This window comes from Lethenteron reissneri, chromosome 59 (genome assembly GCF_015708825.2).
Source record: "Lethenteron reissneri isolate LAM-NWPU_2019-01 chromosome 59, ASM1570882v1, whole genome shotgun sequence".
NCBI lineage: Eukaryota > Metazoa > Chordata > Hyperoartia > Petromyzontiformes > Petromyzontidae > Lethenteron > Lethenteron reissneri.
In genome coordinates this window covers 6608387-6627906 of record NC_083837.1, presented here as the reverse complement: position 1 = coordinate 6627906, position 19520 = coordinate 6608387, and the positions used below count along the sequence as shown (strand labels likewise).

The window sequence follows — 19520 nt, the reverse complement described above, 5'->3', positions numbered from 1 at the left end:
GAAATCTGTTACGTTGTATATATAGCATTGTTTTAGTAAGTTTTAGAGGGGCTTGGTTTGGCTCGATTTTTTTATTAAGTATAGATTCATGCTTAAAAAAATAATCTGTAAAAAATGTGATTGTTATTGGGATCAAACATCGAAATGGAATTTTTTGCACTTTTTGTACAAAACATGGACAGGTTGTGCTTTTTCTGTAGGATTGTATTGTTTACGTAATGTGATGTTTAGATTTGTGTACAATTAATTTTAGGTGTATCTTGTAATTTTATCGTTTGTTGCGGTTGAACCCAAATCAAAACCCAAACGGCTCACAGGGTAAATCCTAATAAATGAAACTGAAACTAGCGATGATTGGCCAGCATCAGTGGCGAGCAATATCAGAACCCTGGTTGTCCTGCCTCTCCCCACACCTCACTCAGCCGCACCGACCGGCGCGGTGAAGTATGGGCCAGAGAAAGCAGCATGGAACTGGCACGTCGTCATGCGCGGGGCCTGTTACCTTCCGATGGAATAAGGATGGATGGAATTGTTCGCCGCTTGTTTACGTTCCTATTGAATTGTACTGAAAAAAAACCTCCGCGGCAATTCTTGAGGCTTTTTGGAGAGCCAAGAGGCGAAATCTTTGGCTCAGTCAAAAGTCGCTCTGTCCGCTCGGCCACCCGAGTCTGTACTTTTATACTGGTAGGAACCTCCTGGTTACACCAGCCCACAGGGGATTATTGTGTCCGTCCGTCGTGCAGGGAGGGGCTGGGTGGGGAGGGAGGAGCTGGGTGGGGAGGGGAGGGGAGGGTGGGGAGGGGCTGGGTGGGGAGGGAGGGTGGGGCTGGGTGGGGGATGGGAGGGGTGGGGCTGGGTGGGGAGGGGCTGGTCACTGTATTACATTGCTCTTTTTTTTTACCTTTTCTTGTTTCATTGTATGTAATGGCAGAGATTAGGGATCAATAAAGTACAACCAAAACCACAATCATATAAACAAAAATCTATTTCATAGCATAATTACGGCCTTGGTGTATATTTTTGAAAAGACTAACATTTTTACATGTGTGCTCATCAGTGAGAGCGAGTTTGCCTGCTATATCGTGCACATTTCTTGAAACAGTTGATTCCATAAGTAGAATACGGAGGCTCTCTCAATGTTCATAATAAAGGTTTTTGGGTTAGATCGCGTAAGTATAAATGCGTCTAAACCCTCCAGCGAAACGTCGTACTCAGATTGTAAAAGTTGTGGATTCACTCTCCAACACACTGGTGGGCTGAAGTAACTATTTGGCGTTTTGTTTACGTGACAAATCCCTTACTGATTGGCCGTGTTGGGTGGTGGAGGGTTTCGACACATTTATACTTACGCGATCTAACCTAAAAACCATTATGAATAACATTGGTCGCGAAAGCCTTACGTGTTAAAGCTCCCTTAATGTATTGGCTTGGCGGCTTGTTTTTTTTATCACAGTGGCCCATCATAATAAACTTCATACTCGGCGGAGTTTTTGTGGATGTTCTCAATTTCGCCTATCACTCGGCCTATCACTTAACAGTGTATATTGCTTTATATGAACACACGTATGTACACGTATGTACGAAGACAAAGGATCTCCCGTATAGCCTGTAACAGACTGTTGGGGCAAGTGCTGTGAGAGAGCACCTATGAAGGCCGGCATGGTACAACGAGAGTTTGGGTGGCCAACACCACGCCCGGCCGCCTTTGTCTCCCCAGTGGCGATGTTTACAACACCGCACCGAGTACTCATTTGCGGCTAAGTATACCTAGGGGCAGGCTCAAAACCGGTTCGGAGATAATCGTCGCCGCTGTTGGCCGTGAGCGGGTATCGAACTCGGGTTGCCGGGTTCGTAGCACAGCGTAGCGCTAACCGCTACTACACTGCCGCTCCCCATGTATGTACACGCATGTATATGTAGTGTGGCACAAGTCGGAGACGAGGTAGTTGCAGGAGGCACCTTCTTTATTGACACTCCATAGGTTCAACAGGCTCGCCTCTTTCCTTCTCGATGTCGTACAGCCCAGCCTAGACACAACCCTCACCGCGTTGCACCGACCGCGTCGACCGAGATCAGCCAACAACTGTCCGGCCGCGCAATGATCGGGCGAAGGGCGGCAGCGACGACGAGACGAGTCCACACCCCAGAACCGGCAGCCCGGAGCACTCGCTCTCCGCTGCTTTTATTCTACTCGGCGCGGCTTGGCTCCGCCCTGGCCACACCTCCCTTCTCGAACCCACCAGCGGGTTCCAAGGGGCTTTCCCGATGAGGTCTTCTGCGACCCTTGCCCCAGTTCCTCCGCCCTGCCGGCACACACAGCCGTGTATCTGCTCGATGGCATGGGCGCCAACTGTCCACCGCAGTCGGAGCTGTGTCACTGCACATGCATAGACACAGCCCTTTGTCAATCCACTGCTGGTTGAGGGCTCCCCCATACCGTGCAGGTCATGGGGATTAATTGACCATACTTCACCATCCTGGTCAGTGCGTGTTGGTGGGAGGGTGGAGAGCATCAGCGTGGGGAGGCATAGAAATACTGTACAACCCATGTTTTTTTTCGCTTGTGTGTTTATAAGCCTCGTAGGAGCCTATAACAAACTGGCTGTGGACGGTGACCATCCGTGCAAAAAGTCACGATCTAGGCTCAACTCATAGCTAGCTCAGTCGCACTGCGGGTGATAATCTGGCAACAGGCTGTAGACACACAGACACACAGACAACAACAACCGCCATTCGCCACTAAGTTGCGGTGACTACACCACGACGCTTGTGCCAGGCCATGTGCACCTTGAGGCCACGTGAAGTGTCGAACGCCCGCTGGCAGGAGGTCACGGGGCAGACCCAGCAGGTGCCACGAGTCGACTGACTGAGATGACCGAGACGACTGGTTGATGCTCCACCTGTGCCCCCCTACTGTGCCAACTTGCTGTGTTTTAGCCACCCGGCGCTCCGCCCGTTGTTGTGAGCGTCGCTCCACCGCCCTCAGTTGTTGTTGGAGGGCGACTTGCCTCCACACACACACAGACACACAGACACACACACGTGACACTTAATCACACGTGACCTCACGCTCTGTGACGCCTGCTCCTGCCGGCAGGGTTGATGCACAATGGCGGCTTATTTGTGTGGCACTCAAATGGAAGAGATTATGAAATAGAGGAGCAGGACAGCGGGGGGGTATGATGCGGGCAGGGGGTGGGCGGCTGAACCGTGTGTGTGTGTTTGTTACTATGTGTGTGTCTGTGTGTGTATTTGTTACTATATGTGTGTGTGTGTTTCTGTTACTGTGTGTGTGTCTGTGTGTGTGTTTGTTACTATGTGTGTGTATTTGTTACTATATGTGTGTGTCTGTGTGTGTGTGTTTCTGTTACCAGGGGGGTCCACGTCTCGCAAGCGTAGAGAAGGGAGGGAATGACCGTGGCCGAGAAGACCTGAAGCTTCGTGCGGAGCGACAGACCAGGTAGCTTCCACACAGCGTTACGCAACCGATGAAAAGATATTGCCGCTCGACTGATTCGGAGTGAGACCTCTGCTGATAGACTGGAGCCGGTCATAAGCACACTGCCCAGGTATGGGAAACTCTCCACTCTCTCCACAACTGCCCCATCACCAATTGGGAGTTGTGGGGGTGGAGTGTCCGATGGTACAAAATACCCAGGCAGGTGCTTGGTTTTGGTGGGGCTGATGGTAAGGCCCCACCTTTTAGTGGCACGCTCCAGTCTCAGCAGCAGCGCCTCCAACTCCTCTTCTGAATGAGCAGCTATTACCAAATCATCGGCATACATAACGTGGTTGACCAATAGGGAGCCATCCCTTGATCGCACCCGGGCGTCGATCAGCCTCCCATTATATCTGTACCAAACGGAAATTCCCCCGGTACAGCTATTGAAGGCTTCACGAACTACGCGGTCAAAATAGATGTTAAATAATGTGGGAGCCAGAGGACATCCCTGTCGCACCCCAAGGTGTACAGGGAAAGGCTCCGACTCCCGGCCACGTAGTTTTACCCGGGCCCGCTCACCATCATGAAGGTCTTTAATGATCGTGAGCAGAGGGTCAGGGACTCCGAAAGCACGAAGAACAACCCAGAGTCCAGTCCTACTGATGGTATCATAGGCCTTGACCAGGTCAATAAAGCAGAGATGTAGGTCTTTTTGGAATTCCCTACACCTCTGCTGTAGCAGACGGACAGAAAATATGGCATCTGTGCAGGACCGCCCTTTCCTGAAACCGCATTGGGGCTCCGCAAGCCCCTCCTCAGCGTGCCTAGCAAGGCGATGTTGAATAATCCTTGCCAGGACCTTACCCGGCACACTGAGGAGTGAGATGCCCCTGTAGTTGTTACAGTCTGTGCGGTCCCCCTTCTTAAAGAGGGGGACCACCAGGGCATCCTTCCAGTCCTGCGGAACCCGTCCAGTGGTCCAGACTGTTGTTATGATGTCATATAGGGCAGTCTGTGCACAAACGCCACCCTCCCTCAGCATTTCGCTTGGGAGATCATCTCTGCCCGGTGCCTTCCCTGGTCTCAGACTCCGGATCGCCCTCAGTACTTCCTCAACAGCTGGAACCTCAGCCAGCCACTCACAGGGGGTGACCTCTTCCAATATTTGAGGCACCGCAGCCTCAGCAGGGTTATCCCCACTTTGTGCCATGATGTTTTCCTGGCTGAGAGAATTTCCCTCCCCCAGGACCTCACAGAAATGCTCAGCAAATCTGCAAACCTGTTCCTGGGGGTCGGAGATTGGATCACCGTTTTTTCCTCTAATGATGGTAATAGGTGTGGCGCTGCAGGTTACTTTTTTGATGGAGTTAAATAGTGATTTGTGATCACGGGCCACTGAGGCAGACTCCATCTCCTCAGCAACCCGCGACCACCACCCATCCTTACAACGCCTTACGGCTCTCCGAACTTCCGAGCGAAGGCTGCGGTAAACCTCCTCATTCTCTGACGTGGGATGCTGTAGGCGATGAGAGTGGGCCTGTCGCTTTTTCTCAATTAACCTGAACACCTCCTCTGTCAGCCAGGGTTTCTGGGGAGGTCTGGACCGCGTACCCAAAGCAGCCATTGCAGCTGCATGAGTCACAGTCCTAAACCTCGCCCATTTACCCTCGACATCAGGTGGAGTGGGGGACGATGCCAACCCCAGCTGCAAGCGATGATGAAATTCTCGCTTGCAACTTTCATCAGCTAACTGAGACCAGGCCACTTTTGGTTGGAATGGGATCCTGGGTGTACACCCACCACCGGAGTGGAAGAAAGGCAGGCGCATCTTACAGATGACTAGTTGATGGTCAGAGGACAGATCAGCTCCACGGTAGGTCCTGGTGTCAAGGACATGGGTTCGCATCCGCTGGTCCGTCACTATGTAGTCCAGCAGATGTTCTTGCTTGGACCCGGCATGTATCCATGATGTTGTGTGGATGCGCCGATGCCGGAAGAGCGTGTTGGTAATTACAAGCCCATGGGCTGCACAAAAATCTAGCAGCCTCCTACCGTTATTATTGAGCTGATCTGGCCCATGCCTTCCAATCACTCCAGACCAGGTGTCAGCATCATGACCAACTCGGGCATTGAAGTCACCCAACAAGATGACTCTGTCCCGAGTGGCCACTTTAGCCAGCACCTGTGACAGGAGGTCATAGAAAGCGTCTGACTCATCGGCTTTGCTTGCATCCCTCCACGGATGTTCGTCTTCGGTGGGGGCATAAGTAACCACGACCACCACTCCTCGCCTCTGGTTGATGGGAAGGCGAGCCCAAAGTATCCTGGGGCTTACAGCTTCCCACACCTCACCGCCACGCTCCCACGCCCCCTTCATTCTTTTGTTCAGAAGAAGAGCCACACCCTGTTGTTTGGCAGTCTCCTGCCCCGAGTAGAGGACTGTCCACCCCTCATGGTGGCAGGAGCCAGAACCGGTCCACCGGACCTCCTGAATGCCACAGAGATCCAGGCGGTACCGGTCCAGCTCCCGACAGAGGAGTGGCAGCCTCTCCTCCGCAGTGAGCGTTCGAACATTCCACGTGGCCATCCGCAATGGTTTTTTGTTGTTTCTGGAGGAGCCCCGAGGGTGAAAATTCAATCTCCTGGCTCCGCCAAATGGGGTTTGGCCAGGAGACGTCATAAAAGCCTGACCCCCCGGGGCCTCCGGCACAAGCTTATTTGTTACAGGTTTATGTTTAATTCGTGGTTTAGTGGTAATGAATTGAAGGTGGAGGGGTTACCAGCCCCTCACACCCGTCCAGAGCCCCCGTTTAGCCACTGTGGTGGTCACAGACCCCCCCTGGTGGAGCATCTTCGCCGGTTGGAAACATTTAGGCTGGCCTGCCTACGATCCATCCTGGGTTTAACCAGGCTGGATTGTGTGAGGAGCTCACAAATCCTTGAAAGATCTGGGCAAAGTCCCATCAGTGAGCTCCTCCGGCAGGCAAGGCTGCGTTGGCTGGGTCATGTAGCCCGCATGCCCAGCCACCGCATGCCTAAACAGCTTTTGTTCGGCCGGATCGAGGGGGCTAGACGGGCGCGGCACGGGCTGGAGAAGAGATGGAGTGATGTGGTACAGGAGGACGTGGAGCTGAGTGGACTTGCCGATGACTGGTACCAGCGGTGTCAAGATCGGCCTCAGTGGAGGAGGCTCGTGAAGGACGCTACTGGGCAGTTGGAGGCTGTCGCCCTCCAACAACAACGGAGGGCGGAGGAGCGACGCTCACAACAACGAGCGGAGCGCCGGGTGGCTAAAGCACAGCAAGTTGGCACAGTAGGGGGCACAGGTGGTGCATCAGCCAGTCATCTCGGTCATCTCGGTCAGTCGACCAGTGGCACCTGGGTCTGCCCCGTGACCTCCTGCCAGCGGGCTTTCGACACTTCACGTGGCCTCAAGGTGCACTTGGCCTGGCACAAGCATCGTGGTGACGTCACCGCCACTTAGTGGCGAATGGCGGTTGTTGTTGTTGTTGTTGTGTGTTTGTTACTGTGTGTGTCTGTGTGTGTCTGTTTGTGTGTGTGGTTGTTACTGTGTGTGTCTATGTGTGTGTGTGTTTGTTACTGTGTGTGTCTGTGTGTGTCTGTTTGTGTGTGTGTATGTTACTGTGTGCGTCTATGTCTGTGTGTGTTTGTTACTGTGTGTGTCTGTGTGTGTGCATGTTACTGTGTGTGTCTATGTGTGTGTGTATGTTACTGTGTGTTTCTGTGTGTGTATGTTACTGTGTGTGTATGTTACTGTGTGTGTTTGTTACTGTGCGTGTGTGTGATGCGGGGGGGAGGGGGCTGAACGGGGCGTGTGTTTTCAAGGCCAAATTTTCTATTCTTTATGGGAATCGGTATTGTAGCGACCCCAGTTCGATTCCCGCTCACGGCCAACACCGGTGACGATTATCTGAACCGGGCATGGGCCTCCCCTAGGTCGACTCAGCCTCAAATGAGTACCCGGTTCGGTGTGTAAACATTGCCACTGGGGAAACAAAGGCGGCCGGGCGTGGTGCTGGCCACCTACCCACTCTAAGGCCACACTGTGTCGATGCACACGTCAATTTGTGTGTGGGTACTGTGAGTAGTTTACTGTGAGTACTGCGAGTGAGTATTGTGTGTAGTGGGAGTGTGGGAATTATACCAAAAAAATACCACGCGTCAAAAGTGATGGTTCGCTCACAATCTCACATACACACACGACATCGCTTTCATACGCACACTTGCACTTCACACGGAAAAAAAGACAAAGATCCCCCCTATAGCCTGTAAAAGACTATTGGGGCAAGTGCTGTTAGCGAATAGCACCTATAAAGACCGGGACGGCACACGAGGGAGTGGGTGACCAGCACCACACCCGACCGCCTTTGTCTCCCCAGAGGCGATGTTTACACACCACACCGGGTACTCATTTGAGGCTGAGTCGACCTAGGGGAGGTCCAGGACCGGCTCAGATAATCGTGACTGGTGATGGCCGTGAGCGGGAATCGAACTCGGGTCGCCGGGTTCGTAGCGGAGCGCGCGAACCACTACACTACCGCTCCCCACTCCACGACAACAACAACCGCCATTCGCCACTAAGTGGCAGTGACGTCACCACGACGCTTGTGCCAGGCCATTTGCACCTTGAGGCCACGTGAAGTGTCGAACGGGGCAGACCCAGGTGCCACGGGTCGACTGAGATGACCGAGATGACTGGCTGATGCACCACCTGTGCCCCCTACTGTGCCAACTTGCTGTGCTTTAGCCACCCGGCGCTCCGCTCGTTGTTGTGAGCGTCGCTCCTCCGCCCTCCGTTGTTGTTGGAGGGCGACTGCCTCCAACTGCCCAATAGCGTCCTTCACGAGCCTCCTCCACAGAGGCCGATCTTGACACCGCTGGTACCAGTCATCAGCAAGTCCACTCAGCTCCACATCCTCCTGTACCACATCACTACATCTCTTCTCTAGCCCGTGCCGCGTCTGTTTAGCCCCCTCGATCCGGCCGAACAAAAGCTGTTTAGGCATGCGGTGACTTGGCATGCGGGCTACATGGCCCAGCCAACGCAGCCTTGGAGGAGCTCACCGATGGGACTTTGTCCAGATCTTTCAAGGATTTGTGAGTTCCTCACAGAATCCAGCTTGGTTAACCCCAGGATGGATCGTAGGCAGGCCAGCCTAAATGTTTCTAACCGGCGAAGATGCTCCATTAAGGGTGTCCACGTTTCGCAAGCGTGGAGAAGGGAGGGAATGACTGTGGCCGAGAAGACCTGAAGCTTCGTGCGGAGCGACAGACCAGGTAGCTTCCACACAGCGTTACGCAACCGATGAAAAGATAATGCCGCTCAACTGATTCGGAGTGAGACCTCTGCTGTTAAACCTGAGCCGGTCATAAACACACTGCCCAGATATGAAACTCTCCACTCTCTCCACAACTGCCCCATCACCAATTGGGAGTTGTAGGGGTGGAGTGTCTGATGGTACAAAATACCCTGGCAAGTACTCAGTTTTGGTGGGGCTGATGGTAAGACCCCACCTCCAGGTTTAGCAGCGGCGATTAACAGATCATCAGCATTCATAACATGGTTGAGCAATAGGGAGCCATCCCTTGACCTTACCCGGGCATCAATCAGCCTCCCATTATATCTGTACCAGATGGAAATTCCTCCGTTACAGCTATTGAAGGCCTCACGAACTACGTGGTCAAAATAGATGTTAAATAATGTGGGAGCCAGAGGACATCCCTGTCGCACCCCAAGGTGTAGAGCGAATGGCTCCGACTCCCGGCCACGTAGTTTTACCCGGGCCCGCTCACCATCATGAAGGTCCTTAATGATCGTGAGCAGAGGGTCAGGGACTCCGAAAGCACGAAGAACAACCCAGAGCCCAGGCCTACTGATGGTATCATAGGCCTTGACCAGGTCAATAAAGCAGAGATGTAGGTCTTGTTGGAATTCCCTACACCTCTGCTGTAGCAGAGGGACAGAAAATATGGCATCTGTGCAGGACCGCCCTTTCCTGAAACCGCATTGGGGCTCCGCAAGCCTCTCCTCAGCGTGCCTAGCAAGGCGATGTTGAAAAATCCTTTCCCAGCACACTGAGGAGTGAGATGCCCCTGTAGTTGTTACAGTCTGTGCGGTCCTCCTTCTTAAAGAGGGGGACCACCAGGGCATCCTTCCGATCTTTCGGAACCCGTCCAGTGGTCCACACTGTTGTTATGAAGTCATGTAGGGCAGTCTGTGCACAAACGCCACTCTCCCTCAGCAATACGCTTGGGAAAACATCTCTGCTCGGTGCCTTTTCTGGTCTCAGACTCTGGATCACCCTCAGTACTTCCTCCACAGATGGCACCTCAGCCAGCTACTCACAGGGAGTGACTTCTTCTTCCAATATGTGAGGCACCACAGCCTCGGCAGGGTCATCTCCACTTTGTCCCACGTTGTTTTCCTGGGTGAGGGATTTTCCCTCCCCTAGGACCTCACAGAAATGCTCAGCAAATCTGCAAACCTGTTCCTGGTGGTCAGAGATTGGATCACCGTTCTTTCCCCTAATGATGGTAATGTGTGGCGCTGCAGGTTACTTTTTCGATGGAGTTAAAGAGCGATTTGTGATCCCGGGCCACTGAGGCAGACTCCATCTTCTCAGCAACCCGCGACCACCACCCATCCTTGCAGCGCGTCGCGGCTCTCCAAACCTCCGAGCGAAAGCTGCGGTAAACCTCCTCATTTTCTGCCGTGGGATGCTGTAGCCGATGAGAGTGGGCCTGGTGGCTTTTTCTCAGCCAGCTTGAACACCTCCTCTGTCAGCCAGGGTCTCTGGGGAGGTCTGGACCGTGTATCCAAAGCAGCCATTGCTGCTGCATGAGCCACAGTCCTAAACCTTGCCCATTTCCCCTTGACATCAGGAGTAGTGGGGGACGATGCCAACCCCAGCCGCACACGATGTTGAAATTCTCACTTGCAACTTTCATCAGCTAGCTTAGACCATGCCACTAAGGGTTTAAATGGGGTCCTGGGTGTACACCCACCACCGGAGTGGAAGAAGATGCGCCGATGCCGGAAGAGCGTGTTGGTAATTACAAGGCCATGGGCTGCACAAAAATCGAGCAGCCTCCTGCCGTATGTTATTGAGCTGATCTGGCCCATGTCTTCCAATTACTCCAGAACAGGTGCCAGCATCATGACCAACTCGGGCATTGAAGTCACCCAACAAGATGACTCTCTTCCGAGGGGCCACTTTAGCTAGCACCTGTGACAGGAGTCCAGAGAAGGCATCTGACTCATTGACCTTGCCTGCATCTCTCCACGGATGGTCGTCTTCAGTGGGGGCATAAGTAGCCACGACCACCACTCCTCACCTCTGGTTGATGGGAAGGTGAGCCCAAAGTAGCCTGGAGTTTGCAGCTTCCCAGACCTCACCGCCACGAGTCTCCCACACACAGTAACACGCACACAGTCACACACGTACGTTATCACTCACAAATACTTATTTTATACATATACATTGCCATGCAAAGATTGTTTTACAACAAAATTTGGAATCAACTTTGGAGATTGAATACCTATCGGGCCAAATGCTGTTAACAAGTATCTGTTGAAGCTGGAATGGCACAAGAAGAGTTGTTTTATTTCAATAAATTATGGTTTCTGAGCACAGGCCCAATAACGCCAAGCGGCCAGTAACAAACGTCGCGTGCAAAGGCATAACAGATGAGAGTAAATCATCCGCGTCTGGAATTGAGCAAGGTTGTACCAATTTGAGGGGGGGGGGAAGGTGACAAGGGCAGGGAATTCCAACATGGAGCAGTGCGAGGGAAGATGTGGGGGCCGACGTCCACCCCACCGCCCTCGCTGGGCAGGTGGGGCACGACGTCCGCCCTTTCCGCTCCTTCTTTTACCGCATCGATCGGTTCCCGCCGGGCTGACCAGGTGATTGCCCCTCCCCGCGGTAGTGCCCTCTGTGAGGGACACAGCTAAACTGCTGGCTCGCACGGAGTTAACCCACACTCGTCCGTGTACACCACAGCCAACGCTAACGCAGGGCCGCGACCACGCTCGCACATGCGGGCGATTATCTCCTAGCACGCGCGCACACGCTGCGGCTCTGCGTTCCCTCTTCTCGCAACGCGTTTCCCCACGCAGTCGCTCCACACGTAAATCGCAGACACCACACCGATGTTCTGTGCTAGATTTTATTCGCGGCGCAAATACACACTATCTGGAGGGAATATTTCACGAGAAGGGCCTAACGCTGCCTAAGTGCCCAGTCACTCAAACGTTCTACCACATACCTCGAAGCTGCACTCGCTGGCATCACACGGATGCTGCGAGCGGCTCAAGAAGGCAGGGAGTAGACCTTGGCGGCCCAGAGGTTGAAGACAAGAGAGTGAGAGTCGTTCCGGAATCCCCTTTTTATGCCCCTAACTTCAAAGGCCCGGGGTGACGTCGTACCGCGTGGCCAATCGGGCGCCTACCTCTGATCACCACTCACTTGGACCTTGTGCCACGGGGAGTGCTGCTGCTCCGCCCACCCATTGTTCTCCTATGCTCGTTAATTCTGACCTCCTGGTCTGCCCTTCTTGCCTAATATTCCACCCTCAGCCTCTCCCAATGTCGTGAATGACTCATTGCGGCTGGCCCAGTGAACCTTTTTACGCCCATACAATTTTAAGCCAACTCAGGGGCACCGTAATGTGATCTGTCCTGCGAGGGTCGGCCAATTTCCTGGCATCGGGAAACCGTGGGACTTTCCTCCTAGGGGCCCTTTGGATTAAAATCCCCACTAGGACACTACGTGTGTGCGCTGCATGTGGGTGCTCAGGGTGTGTGCTCAGCGTGGGGGCCAGGGAGGAGTCGCGGCGCTGCCGAGTTGCTTCGCAGCCGTGGTACCACAAAGACGCAGAGGTGGTCGCCTTTGTGATCTGGAGCGTGGTGGGTGAGTGGGCGAGCGAGTGAGTGTGTGGCTGAGTATCTTGGCCTCGCTGTGCGCTGCGTTGCACCGCTAGTCGAGTAGATAACCTTGCGTTCAATAAACCCTCGGAGCCAGGATGAACATCCGACTCCAATCGTCATTTATTGATTTTAACAAGGTAAAACTGGTGATAAAACAAAGATACAGCATCTGTTATAACCCGGAAACACCAACACAATGAACACCACAGCATCAGAACATTGTCTTAGATAACAATAGATCCTGGACGGACCAGGCCCCTACATTACCACTGAACAACTACACAAGAGCACAAGCCGGTGCGTTGCATAAAGGCACATTGTGTATTCATCCCACTGCACCCCAAATGTACAGCATTACACATAACACTAAACTGTGGATGAGATACTTCGTCATCTTTACTCTCAGGATCGCAACATAGCCACCTGGGCACAAGTCTGGCTCGACCTACTAAATCATAAGTAACATCCACAATAAGGAAAGTTGCAGGCTTCGTTGCTAACTAGGCCTCGTATTTACTACAACAACTTAACGGCACCATAAAGGCATTTACATAACTATAACGGTCATTCCAACATTACAACAGCATTGCCAATATTATAAGAATATAAACAAACTTACAGACAATGCTTCTCAAAGTCCCACGATGGACAACTGCGTCTGGCTTCACTGAGACGCGATGTGTGCCGCCATCTTGACTTATCTGTGTAATGGCCGACGCCCGCGTGGTTCAGTGGAAATCTAAAATCGTAACTTCCTGGTCACGTGACCAAAATTAGCATCAAAAACAGGAAATTCCTGTGTACATACCCCCCCCCCCCCCCATCTGCCGTGCGGCAAAACTTCTGCCGTGAGACAGAACACTGAGTGAGTGTGTGGCTGAGTGGGTAAGTGAGTGGGCGAGCGAGTGAGTGTGTGGCTGAGTGAGTGGGTAAGCATGTGAGCGTGTGGCTGAGTCAGTGGGTAAGTGGGCGAGCAAGTGAGTGTGTGGCCGAGTGAGTGGCTGAGTGAGTGGTTGAGTGGGTGAGCGAGTGGGTGAGCGATTGGGTGAGCTAGTGAGTGAGTGGCCGAGTGAGTGGGTGAGTGGTCGAGCGAGCGAGTGAGTGGCTGAATGAGTGTGTGGCTGAGTGAGTGGCTGAGTGGGTGAGCGTGTGAGCGTGTGACTGAGTGAGTTGGTAAGTGGGCGAGCGAGTGAGTGGCTGAGTAGGGAGCAGTAGTTCAGTGGTTAGCACGCTTTGGCGACCCGAGTTCTGAACCGGTCCTGGGCATCCCCTAGATTTATTTAGCCTCAAATTAGTACCTGGTGCGGTGTGTAAAAAAATAATCGCCGCTAGGAAGACAAAGGCGACCGGGCGTGGTCCTGGCCACCCACCGCCTCGCGTGCCGTGTCGGCCTTCATAGGTGCTGCTCGCTAACAGCACTTGCCCCAACAGTCTGTGAAGGCTACAAGGGGGATCTTTGTCTTTTATTTTGGCTGCGTGAGTGAGTGGATGGGGCGCTTGGTGTGGGCGAGTGAATGGGTGAGGGTTGTTGTTGATGAGACGAAGCCGTCAGGTAGCTCCGAGTCCCCAACGTGAATGGAGGAATCAGGGAGTGAAGTCGACGGGAAGGGTGGCCAATTAATGGGAGGGGCTGCACACGCTGCAGTAGCCACCACTCATGGTCCAGCGATGCCTCTATTTCACTCCCTGAGCAGGATCTCATTCTCTGTGTATGTTGAACTTCTTTCGCACCGTACGTAGCCAACCGTTTTGATCGGAGGTGCGAAGGACAATAAGCTAAACACAACAACAAGCAGTTCTCAAGGGATGAGTTTTCAATTCCGTATAGTGGTGTAGTGTATAGTGTAGTATATGTTGAACTTCTTTGGCACCGTACGTAGCCAGCCACGCTAATCGGAGGTGCAGGGGAATAACACAAAACTAAACACAACAACAAGCAGTTGTAAAGAAATTAGCTTTTAATTTAGTAAACAGTAGTGGTGTAGTGTATAGTGTAGTGTATAGTGTAGTGTACTGATTAGTAGCGTATGTATGTTGAACTTCTTTCGCGCCCTACGAAGCCAACCGTGCTAAACGGTGATGTGCGGGGGGGGGGGGGGTCAACAACACGTATTATAAAACACACAACACTCATTTCTAAATAAATTCTAAATAAATGAGTGTTCAATGAAGACGACTTCAAAGTGCACGGCTCCCGGTAGGCTTCCTAAACTAACATCGGCAAAGGAGCGTTCCAGATGGCCGCGGAAACAGCGCATCCGAAAAGCGCCGTGCGGACGACGACGACGATGATGGTGGTTTTAAACGCTCCTTGATGATCCATCACCACGGTGGTCGAGTTCCTGCCTAGCCAGTGAAGTTCCATCGCCAGGCCTGTTCACCGCCACGTGCATCCACTCCAAGTCCATTTGCTTTTCTCAACTGTCGAGATGATATGAACAAAAAAACTATTTGTTGTTTGTTCTTGTTGTGCAATATTGTTGTTGTTCACATATTCATCATCATGGCTTGGCTTCGCGAACGAAGATCTAGGAAGGACATCCACGTCTTCTGCAGGCACGCTGGTGGCTGAAGAGGCCTATGCGGGACAAGCAGGTCCTGCCACAACAGCTGCAAGTATAGGTCTCATCTGGGATGGGTGCTGAGGGATCACGGTTCTTCCTCCTTCTCCTTTTGTCCTCCATACGGGCCCTGCGGGTATCTTCACATATTATTGTTAGTACAATCGCATTGCTTGATGACATTGTTGATGATACTTCAAATTGTCGTTGGTGTTATATATATGTCTTAAGTTGTTGATGTCATTATCTTATTATTGTTGCTGTTATTGCAATCTTATTGTTTGTTGATGTCATTATTGCTCGTGACATTGTTAATATTTCAAGTCGTCGTTGGTGATTATATTCGTTCACGTTGTTGATGTTATTATCATCATCATGTTGCTGTTGTTGTTGATTGACTGTGGGGGATCATTCGGAAGAAAAAAAACGAACAGCAAGGAATCCATTCCGCGTGCGATCGACGTTTCCACAAACGTGCTTCCCCCTTGTGCCGTCTGTCCGTGTGATTCCGAGCACCATGCCTCGCACTTTTTAGTTCTTGGTTCAACATTTTTTTCTTTCGTCGCTTTGGCCCACACATTCACGGCCCATGTGGTCATGGCCGACTGTACGGAGTTACGCACCGCGGATTATGTGTATACTCTCTTCGTTCAAATATTTCCAAAGACACTCCAGCCTGCCGTTGTTCTCTGATTTAACTGTCCACGGGTAAACATTCTGCTGCATTTTATTGTTAGTTGTCGTGGTGGTGGTTGTTGTTGTGATCGTATGAATATGTAGCTGGTAACACTAGTAAGCTTCGATAACAAAGGGTTTTTTTGGGTTAAATCACGTAAATATAAATGTGTCGTTAAACCTGACACAGCCAATTAGTAAGGTTTGTCACGTAAACAGAACGTGCCAATTCGTCACTAGTACAGCACACCTGTGTGTTGGAGAACAAATCCACAACATTTACAATCTGAATACGATGTTTAGCCAGTAATTACACCTAGCTTCATCAGGCAACAGCCAGATTTGGGTGGTGGCGAGTTTAACGACACATTCATTGTTCTGCCCCATGGCAGATATGGGGGTGTGTTTACACATACACTTGCTGATATGATGGTGCTGAGTTTGGTCACGTGACCAAGAACTTCCGAGTTAAGGGTCTCTAAGTCACGAGGCCACGAGGGGGTGTCAGCCATTACACAGAGTACAAAATGGAGGCACAATTGGCGTCTCAGTGAAGACAGGTGCATCTGTGCATTGCAGCACTTTAAGAAGCATTGTTTTAAGAACCATTGTAAGTTCGTTTATCTTCTCATATTACTGGGAATGCTGCTATAATGTTGGGATTTGCCGTTATGCTATAAATGCCTTTATAATGCTGTTAAATTGTTATGATGAATATAGGGCTTAGTTAACAACGAAGCCTGCCACTTGCATTATTGTGAAATGTCTTTGTAGTTGGATAAGTCGAGCCAGACTTTTGCAAATATAACTTAAATGCGATCTTGAGAGCAAGGATGAAGAAGTATCTCATCCACAGTTTAGTGTTATATGCAGCACTGTACATTTAGGCTGCAGTATGGTGATTACACAAAGTTACCTTATTTAACACAGTAGGTTATTCTCCTGTTGTATAGCTATTCAGTATAAATGTAGGTGCCTGGTCCATCCAGTACCTATTGTAGAGATTCATGTCATCTAAGACAATGTTATGTAGCTGTAGTGTGCATTGCACTGATATTGCAAGTATTAACATGCTGTATTTTATGCTGGGTTTTCCCATCAATTTTACCTCGTTTTATTCATTAAATACGTTGGAGTCGGATGTTCACCCTGGCTCTGAGGGTTTATTAAATGCGAGGTTAACTACTCGGATAGTGGTGCAACGCAGCGCACAGTGAGGCCAAGACATTTATATTTGTATGCGATCTAACCCCAATAAACCCTATATTATGGATATTGGTCGCAAAAGCCTCCTACGTGTTAAACTGACGAGTAAGCTATGGCCAATGTCGAAAAGGCACACTTTATTCCAAAGAAAAAGAAAGTGTCTTATGACTCATTTTCCAAAACGGTCCCGTTTTTTGGGGGATGTTTGTTGGATGTTGGGCCAATTCCATTTAACATGTGTCTCCTCTAGCCTGTGGCAGGAAACTGGAAAACCCGAAAAAAGCGGTGCAGAAGACAGAGAGGAGAGAAATTCTGGGCACACGCGAGACAACAACACTTAAAGGGGTTCCACACGGATGGATTGAATCCATTGTTCTACTGAAGTGTCCTGGTTCGAGCCAAGAACGTCTGGTACATAGGGTGCACGAATTCCAGACTATGCCTCCCATCCATCGGTCACATGGTGTGGTTGTGTGACGTCCGACGTTTCGCTCCAAGCCCACGACCCTCGTGCGCGTGTGTGTGTGCGTACGTGCAGGCACTTTGAAGAGGCTGCACCGTGGAGAGGGAAACGTCGGACAAAGTCGTGCCGAACCAGCGAGGGATACGAACTGACAACAACAAACACATCGGATAGCCGTAGGGCACAACTGGGGGGGGGGGGGGGGGGTGGAATAACAAAAACCCACTAGCTAGTAAGGGCAATATGTAGAATTGTAAAACCATGTGGTGTCTATGAGTCATGGCACAACAGCGCAGGGGGTAGTCTGCATGATGGTCCAGATGTCTTGTGACTGTTCCCCTCCCACCTCCCATTTAAATCTCTTAAAACTTTTTTTTATAAAACGGGAACAAAAATGTTATGACAGGACAACAAACAAGAAAAAGGTCAATTAATTGGGGGAGGTTACAAAACATCTGGTACCCACCCAACCCTCTGTTACATTCTCTCCTGCCGATGGCTAATCTGGGATTTTCACGGGTTTGAATTGTATTCAAACAAACATCAGACTTACATGGAGATTACACCCCTACAGTGCGGGCATTACGCGGTGCACAATATTATATGATGGGGAGGCAGGCGATTTTACGACGGTGGTGGCAGCGGCCCGTGTCTACCGCAGTTTTTAAACAGGCGGGACATGTGCAGCATTAAAATATATATTTTTAACACGCTTTAATGAAATGTACCGTCGAGTAATGGCAGAACTCCACGACTCCAGGAAATGGCCCCGAAGCTTGCCATAACTTATGGGACCGTGGCCAATTACAGCCAACGTCATTTGAGCGTGGACAATTAGACCCAAGCCGAAACATAACATATAAAAAAATATTGCTTAAAAATATATATTTTTTATTTTTAATGATAGAATATAGTATTGTCATCAGTGTGACATAAGTATACCAAGTTTGCAGTCGATACAGCATTGGGAAGTGGGTTAAAGTTGAGTTACAAGATTTGAGGATACGACAACAGAGTGAGTTAAATAAAAGCGTGTAAAAAAGAATAAGAAATTGGTTTTTTTTACCCTTTCTGGCAATAAAACAGGTGTTAAAATGTTCAAACATACTTTAATGCTGTCCAAAAAGGTCCCATTTTGTAGCTGCTCACTCCATTTCACACACACAGTACTACTTGGCATCACAAAGATAAAGATCCCTTGTGTAGCCTGTAACAGGCTGTCCGGGGCAAGTTTCAAGTTTCATTTATTAGGTATAGCCCTGTGAGCCATTCGGCTCTTGAATCGGGTGCAACCACAACAAACAAAAACATGAACAAAAAACATCTTAAAGTGAATATGTGACTGAGTGCAAATAGAAAATCCAAGAAAAGGCAGCAAAATATTGCAGAAAAAGCACCGTACACCAACGCTGTGTGCAAAATTCCCAGTGGGATGCAAGTCAAACAACAGCAACCACAAAAAAACTTAGATTAAGGCCATCAGTCTAACTTTGTACTACAACAAACAAACATATCCAAACCAAAAAACTTTTAGAAAATCACCAAAATAAAGCCATAAAAGCAATTAAACAGTAGTCATAGGAACTGTGACCGAATTTTCACAATAACGATGTAAACAACATGTACTACCAAACTTTGCAGCCATAGCTGGCTGCATGAGTCACTCCACAACAGTAGGAGAGCATCAGTCGGAGTATCAACATTTTTCAATGCACCTTTAAGATCAGCACACTAAAAACACAGATCATACTTTGCAGCGATCATCCGGAGCAAAACATTGTATTTTAGGCCACTAAATTGCAGTGGCAGCTAGGGGTGTACAACTCCTCTAGAGCAGTTTTGAGTGAAGATCTCATAGGTAGTGATTCAAGTTGCAGTTTATTGGCAATAGCATTCTAGACCCTGGGGGCCTCAATAGCAACGGCCCTTCCTCCCATATTTGTACGGCAATAGGGAATGTGAAGCTGGTAAATGAGCGAAGACCTTAGGTCAAATTTGTTCTTTGAAACAGAGAGGAGATGCAGCAGGTAATCTGCGGATTTTTTTGTAAGTACATAATGAATAAATAAGATCTGATGCACAAGTCGTCGAACATTGAGAGATGTTAAGTTTGACCCAATGTAGAGATCACAGTGGTGAGTCCTATATGGGCAGTTCAATGCAAATCTTAAGGCCGAGTGATACATGTGCTGTTAGCGAGTAGCAGCACCTATGAAGGCCGGC

General features: G+C 50.3%; 1 long non-coding RNA gene across 1 annotated transcript; it reads left to right on the top strand.

Annotated features, from left to right (window-relative positions):
• The first annotated feature begins 17108 nt into the window (after positions 1 to 17108).
• Positions 17109 to 17501, top strand: LOC133357666 (uncharacterized). Its single transcript, XR_009756989.1, has 2 exons — positions 17109 to 17245; positions 17373 to 17501. It is a non-coding gene; the product is annotated as an uncharacterized LOC133357666 (long non-coding RNA).
• Positions 17502 to 19520: the final 2019 nt, after the last annotated feature.